Consider the following 5,989-nt stretch of genomic DNA (forward strand, 5'->3'; position numbering starts at 1 on the left):
CTTTGAGAGATTGAAGGTTCGTTCCTTCAAGGTGGCCGGCATGTTCAAACTTATCTATGCAACTTGTCACCCGGTGATAAGCTGACCGCGCACACCGCACACACACACACGGAAGCGACCGCCGATCAGTAACGACCGTACCACCAAGTCGACAGTTCGCCCGTGCGCATTCCCTGTCAACCGAGCTGTCAACTTAAAAGGTCAAGACCACCGTTATCACTCACCGTCTACCGTCATCCGTCACCTACTCACCGTCTACCTGTACCTGTTCACCATCAACCGTCAACCGGGACTGCAGCCGCCGTCACGGTTTTTATATCTGTCTTTATTTACCTATTTATTTATGTTTAATTGTTGTAGCGTTTGTTAATTATTCCCCTTTGCTGGCCAGCACCCTTTGTGCCACTTATACATTATTTACCTTTATTTTTTTTCTTGTTTAATAGTAGGCCGCAAACCGGCATTGATTTATAGCTTATCGAATCTGATTTATTGCGTAGCCTTTACCTTACCAAAAAATACAGTCCATTTCATCCTTCGAATCCCGAACACAGGGTTTTCATAGGTAACATCCAATGCTTTCCATAAACCAATATTTCCACCCCCACAATCACTTATGCAGCATAAAACATTGAACCCAATTTGATCCAGTCTATCAATAATACTGAAAAGAATAGATTTTGTCATCTTCTGATCAAAACCAACAAAGATAGGTTGCTTCCATTGTGATGCGATCCCTCTAGCCATAACCACTTGCATTTGACTATGGGGGCCAACAACTTCGTCACGGAGTACATCATATTCCATAGTACTGGATATTTTTACTTCATCGAACATTAAGATGGTGAGTTTTTCATAATCTTGTAATGTGTTACCATTAAGCTGCATCATTCTGATTACATCCTCAAGAATGCCATTTCGCATGTCTATTTTTTTTGCCCATCTTTGGAGAGAAGACAGTCCTAAAATATTTAAAAAACAAAGTATAATTAAATTATAGTATTATTTCTGTAATGAAATAACAAAGTAAATAAAAAAAATATAATTTACCAGGCAAAGGATAGTGCAATTCATCCTTGACGTAAAAATAGGGTCGTTTACTGAAGTATCTCAAAGTAAAGGCTTTTGAAATGTCTTCAGTAGTCCAGTGAACTTTCTTTTTCTTTTTCATTATCAAGTCTATTTGATTTTTAGAAAATATTGTCGATAAATATTTTTTAGCTTCAACATCAACCGCACGATTTTTGTTCTTAGAAAGCAATTTAATTTCTTTTGTCAGTTCTTTTTTACTTTTTGTTAAAAGTAAGTTTGCTGTCTGTAAATGTTGTTTTGAGGATCTGAGAGATTGATTGATTTTTTGATAATCAATAACAGGTTCTTTATTAGATTGTTCATGTTTATGTGAGTTTATATTAGATTCATTTTGTAAGACTTCATATTTTTTAAGTAGTTCGTTGTACATTTGTTCATAATTGGGTTTTGGTGGAAGTGTGGAATCATCATCAATCATTACTGTGGAACTAGATACATCAGAAGGCCAATTCGTATCAGTATTCATAACTGAAGTTATTAAATCATCATGATCCTATAACACATAAAAACACTATGATAACAAAAAATATATTCAACTTATTTAAATTATGAAAAATTAAAATGATTTATTTTAACAAAAAATTAAGCCATAATAAAATTATATTTATTATTTAGATAATATAAATATTTAATAGTAATTAATGATAACATAATATAATTATAATCACCTGTTTTTTTTTTCTTAATTCCATTCTACTTCTACGACTAGATGAAGATGTTGATGCTACATTACTGTGGGTATAATCTTCTGGTAAATTTAGGGTAGGCATCGCATCAGGCTTTAATTTACGAAATTTAGGAGTGTATGCTAAAATTATTAAAACAATTTGATAAAAAAATTGTCATTATGAGTTAATTTAATTAAAAATATAATTACCTAAGAGTTCGGCTTTAAGATCTCGAACATATGCATCATCACAAAAATGTTCAGAACACATATATGATAAACAAGGATTCATACTGTCTCCTCTTCTACACTTTAGAGTCCACTTGTTTTGCAGCTCTGGGTCTTTTGGAAACCTAAAAATTAGAGTAAAATCTATATTTTTGTTTAAGAGTATACTAACTGAGCAAATAATTTTTGAGGTATTGCCATACCTATTGGTCATTTCATTTGAATATTTAAAAATATTGCAACTTGTAACTTAAACTGTAGGTACAAAGGATACATTCCCAAACAAAATAATCTTCTGGATTGTTCCATTGAACATTATTATTGTGTTACAGTATTTTTACCGTATGTCGATTACTATTTAATGCAATTAACTGAGCGATTTATTAATCATAAAGCTATATTTGAAGGTAAATATATTATATGTATTATATTTAATATTTATACACATTTTTTTAGAATTTGCAACTTTATACCTATTACATATAATTTATTTTATAGGTTTTAATTGCATTTTCTAATCAGAATCACTTATGGTAGAAATGGAAGATATTGTTGCTTTTCAAAAGCTTGTTGAGTTTTATTCATCTACAATTGACCAACACTCTAGCATTGCTGAATTAAAGATGTGGAGAGTAAAGTTAGTGAATGAAAAAATTGTATTCACCTCTGGGTTACATTCTTTAGATGTTTGTGATAAAGAGTTTTATCCAAATATTCATGAACTCTTGAAAATTTTTTGTACATTGCCTGTATCAACTGCTACACCTGAACGATGCTTTTCAAGTTTGAAGAGGATTAAGTCTTACCTAAGAAATAGTATGACAGAAGTAAATATTTTATCAATTTTCTTATTTAATACTGAAATATAATTATAAATTAGTAATTATTATATACTTTGTTTATAAGAACCGACTTAATGGGTTGGCTTTATTGGCATGTCACCGGTCAATACAAATAATGCCTGATGACGTTATCGATGAACTGAGCATCCAAAAACACAGAAAACTGGATTTAGTATTGTAACTACATATTATATGTATATATATTTTATTATTATTATTATTTTTTTTTTTATCGTATTAAACACGGGATTGGTGCTAGTATGAACTTATAATAAATGCTATTAGGTACTATATTATTTGTGTTAATTCTTATTTTGCCTTGATCCACACTAACCTCAATAGGTAACAAGTTAGGGGATTTTAAAAATGTATATTATGTAAGGATTTATAAGTGTTAGGATGTATTATTATATATTTCATCCCCCCCCTAGCAAAATTCCTAAATACGCCACTGTCGTTGAAATCTCCCATAGTTAAAAAGTAATCGTTCAATTTATACGTGATTATATGGATACATTTGTTCTTTAGTCGTAGGTTATATTATTTATTTTTAAATTTATTTCTGGTGTGTTGCTTGTTTTATGATAGACCAAATTTTTTTTTGATTAGAACTATTATTTTTTATTTTTTCTCCGAAATAAGAGTATTTTGCTTTAGCGATTATTTCAGTTAATTTATTTCTAAATTGCTTGTATTTATTCTTTAGATTAATATTAAATGGTTCTTGTTTACTTAGTTTATGTAATTTATCTCTTTTTTTAATTGCGTTAATTATACCTGCTTGAATCCATGGATTGTTTCTTTTTATTGATTTGTTTGTTCTTTTAGTAGTAGACTGTTTTATTGAATTTTGTAGGGAAGCCGTTAATAAATTAATATTTAAATTATAACTGTTACTATCTGTTATATTATGGTTCCAGTTTATATCTTTAATTAATTTATTCAATTTATTATAGTTAACAGTGCTATAATAATTTGATTCTTTATTTATGTTGTTACTGTGTATGTGTGAATTAGTTTCTATAATTTGTGTAATTACTGGATAATAGTCAGTTTTAAGTGAATCGATAAGCGTTACCTGTATAGTGATAAGCGAATTATTAATAATATTTGAGAAGACGTGGTCTAGGCAGGTGTTTGAATCGGGACGTGAAATGATATTTATGTAAGATGTAAAGTTTAATGTGTTTAATATGTCTATATAATTTGTTGTGTTTTGTGTGATATCTAATAAATTAATGTTTAAGTCCAATATAATAATAATTTTAGTATTTTTGTGTTCATTGGTTATATCGGTGATTACAATATTAAATTGTGCCAAGAATGTGTTAATATCTCCATTCGGAGATCTGTAAAGTGATAGTATACCGTATTCATGACCATTAAAATTTATTGTTGTAAATAGGCAATTAGTGTCTTGAATTATTAACTCAGTCATATTAAGAATAATATCATTTTTAATAAAAATCACTAATCCATCAGATCTACGTAAGTTATTTTTTGTATATTCTATGTTGAAATCTTTACAAAATGAAAAATATTTAGGGTTGAAGTTGTTGGGTACAGCACTGGAATGATCGAAACTATTCCCCTCCCATATAAGACTGGGGAGTATTATATTTTTTTCACTTTTTATATTTTAGAGTATTCCTATTGTATATGTTATGATGGAACGCAAGACTCCCCAGTCTTATGATGCCGTTTTACACTTTGTAAAAGTAAATTTATTGCCCGAGTTTAGGCTTTGTATAATTTTAACCGACTTCGAGATTGCATTAAGGGAAATGTTGGTTAGGCATTTCCCATCAGCCACAGCTCATGGATGCTGGTTCCAAGTATGTAATGATACTCATTTTATTTATACTCTTATTCTAATTCTATGTAAATTACAATTAAAAGTAATTTTAAATTAAAATTTTAGGCTGTATGGCGAAAAATGAGAAAATTGGGTTATTTAAATTTAATAAATACTAATGGATTTGCATCAAAAACCATAAAAATGATTATGGTTCTTCCATTGTTACCAGCTGAAAAAATTGAAGAAGGCTCTGTTGTGATTAAACGTTATGCAGCTAGACATAATATTAATTTAGAAAAAATGTCTTAACATGTCCATTGAGGCATTAAATCTATAGCAGAAATAATTAATGACGAGGATCATGTCATATTATTTACCAATAACCTGCATATTAACAAAACTAACTGTCTAAATAAATTATTAAATAAATCATTGTTTTAAAAGTTATAACTAATCTAACTCATTTTGCAATAATCTAAATATCTCAAAAATTATAATAAATTAGGTATTCAAATGTTTCTGAGCTTCTGCATCAACTTAATATTTATATTGTAATGCAAAAGATAAAAATTTGAAAAAATATATTTTAAATAGTATTATTATGACAAATGTTTATGAATACTTGAATCTAAATTATTCTTAAAATATCTAATCTAGTTGTATATTCATAAATTTTATTTTATTTTTTAGATAATGAGGAAGATTTCATAACACCAGAAGATACCGATCCGGATATGATGTACATGATGGAAATTGAAGCAAGAAATAGGCAGTTAGAATTGGAAAATATTCCATTTTTTCAAGTGCCAAATATAATTCCTTCATTAAACAACCAAGAAACTAAGTGTATAATGTGCACGGACGCTGAAAGGACACATGCCTTAATTCCTTGTGGTCATTGAATCTTATGTGGTGATTGTTTAAACCTCATAGATCCTAAACGTTGTCCAGTATGTAGCGAATATTTTACCAACTCTCTTAGGATTTGGTAAAAAATAAAAATAATTTGTTATTATTGTGTAGAGTTTACTATTAATTATGAAATAAAACGATATATTATAGTATAAATATTTGTCATATTTTCTATAATAACACAATTAATGACTGACCATATATATTCATTCATTTCCAACGGTAGTCTAACCTGAGTACCTGACACATCTATTTTTTATACTCATTCAGTGTCAACACAAACGAAAAAAATTTTTAGAAAAATATTATTATTTTTATTTACTAAAGGTAAAATATTAAAAAAATAATAAATAACGTTTAAAGTATATTTTTTATTTTTCACACAACGAAAGGGCCTAGGGCCACCTACTCTGGACGCCGCATGTGGCGCTCGTAGCAATTTTATGTGGC

General features: G+C 29.0%; 1 pseudogene; it reads left to right on the forward strand.

Moving 5' to 3' along the window:
- The first annotated feature begins 2,526 nt into the window (after window positions 1–2,526).
- LOC111041835 lies at window positions 2,527–5,619 on the forward strand (annotated as a pseudogene).
- Window positions 5,620–5,989: the final 370 nt, after the last annotated feature.

The sequence above is a fragment of the Myzus persicae genome, unplaced genomic scaffold (assembly GCF_001856785.1).
Source record: "Myzus persicae strain clone G006 unplaced genomic scaffold, MPER_G0061.0, whole genome shotgun sequence".
Classification (NCBI taxonomy): Eukaryota; Metazoa; Arthropoda; class Insecta; order Hemiptera; family Aphididae; genus Myzus; species Myzus persicae.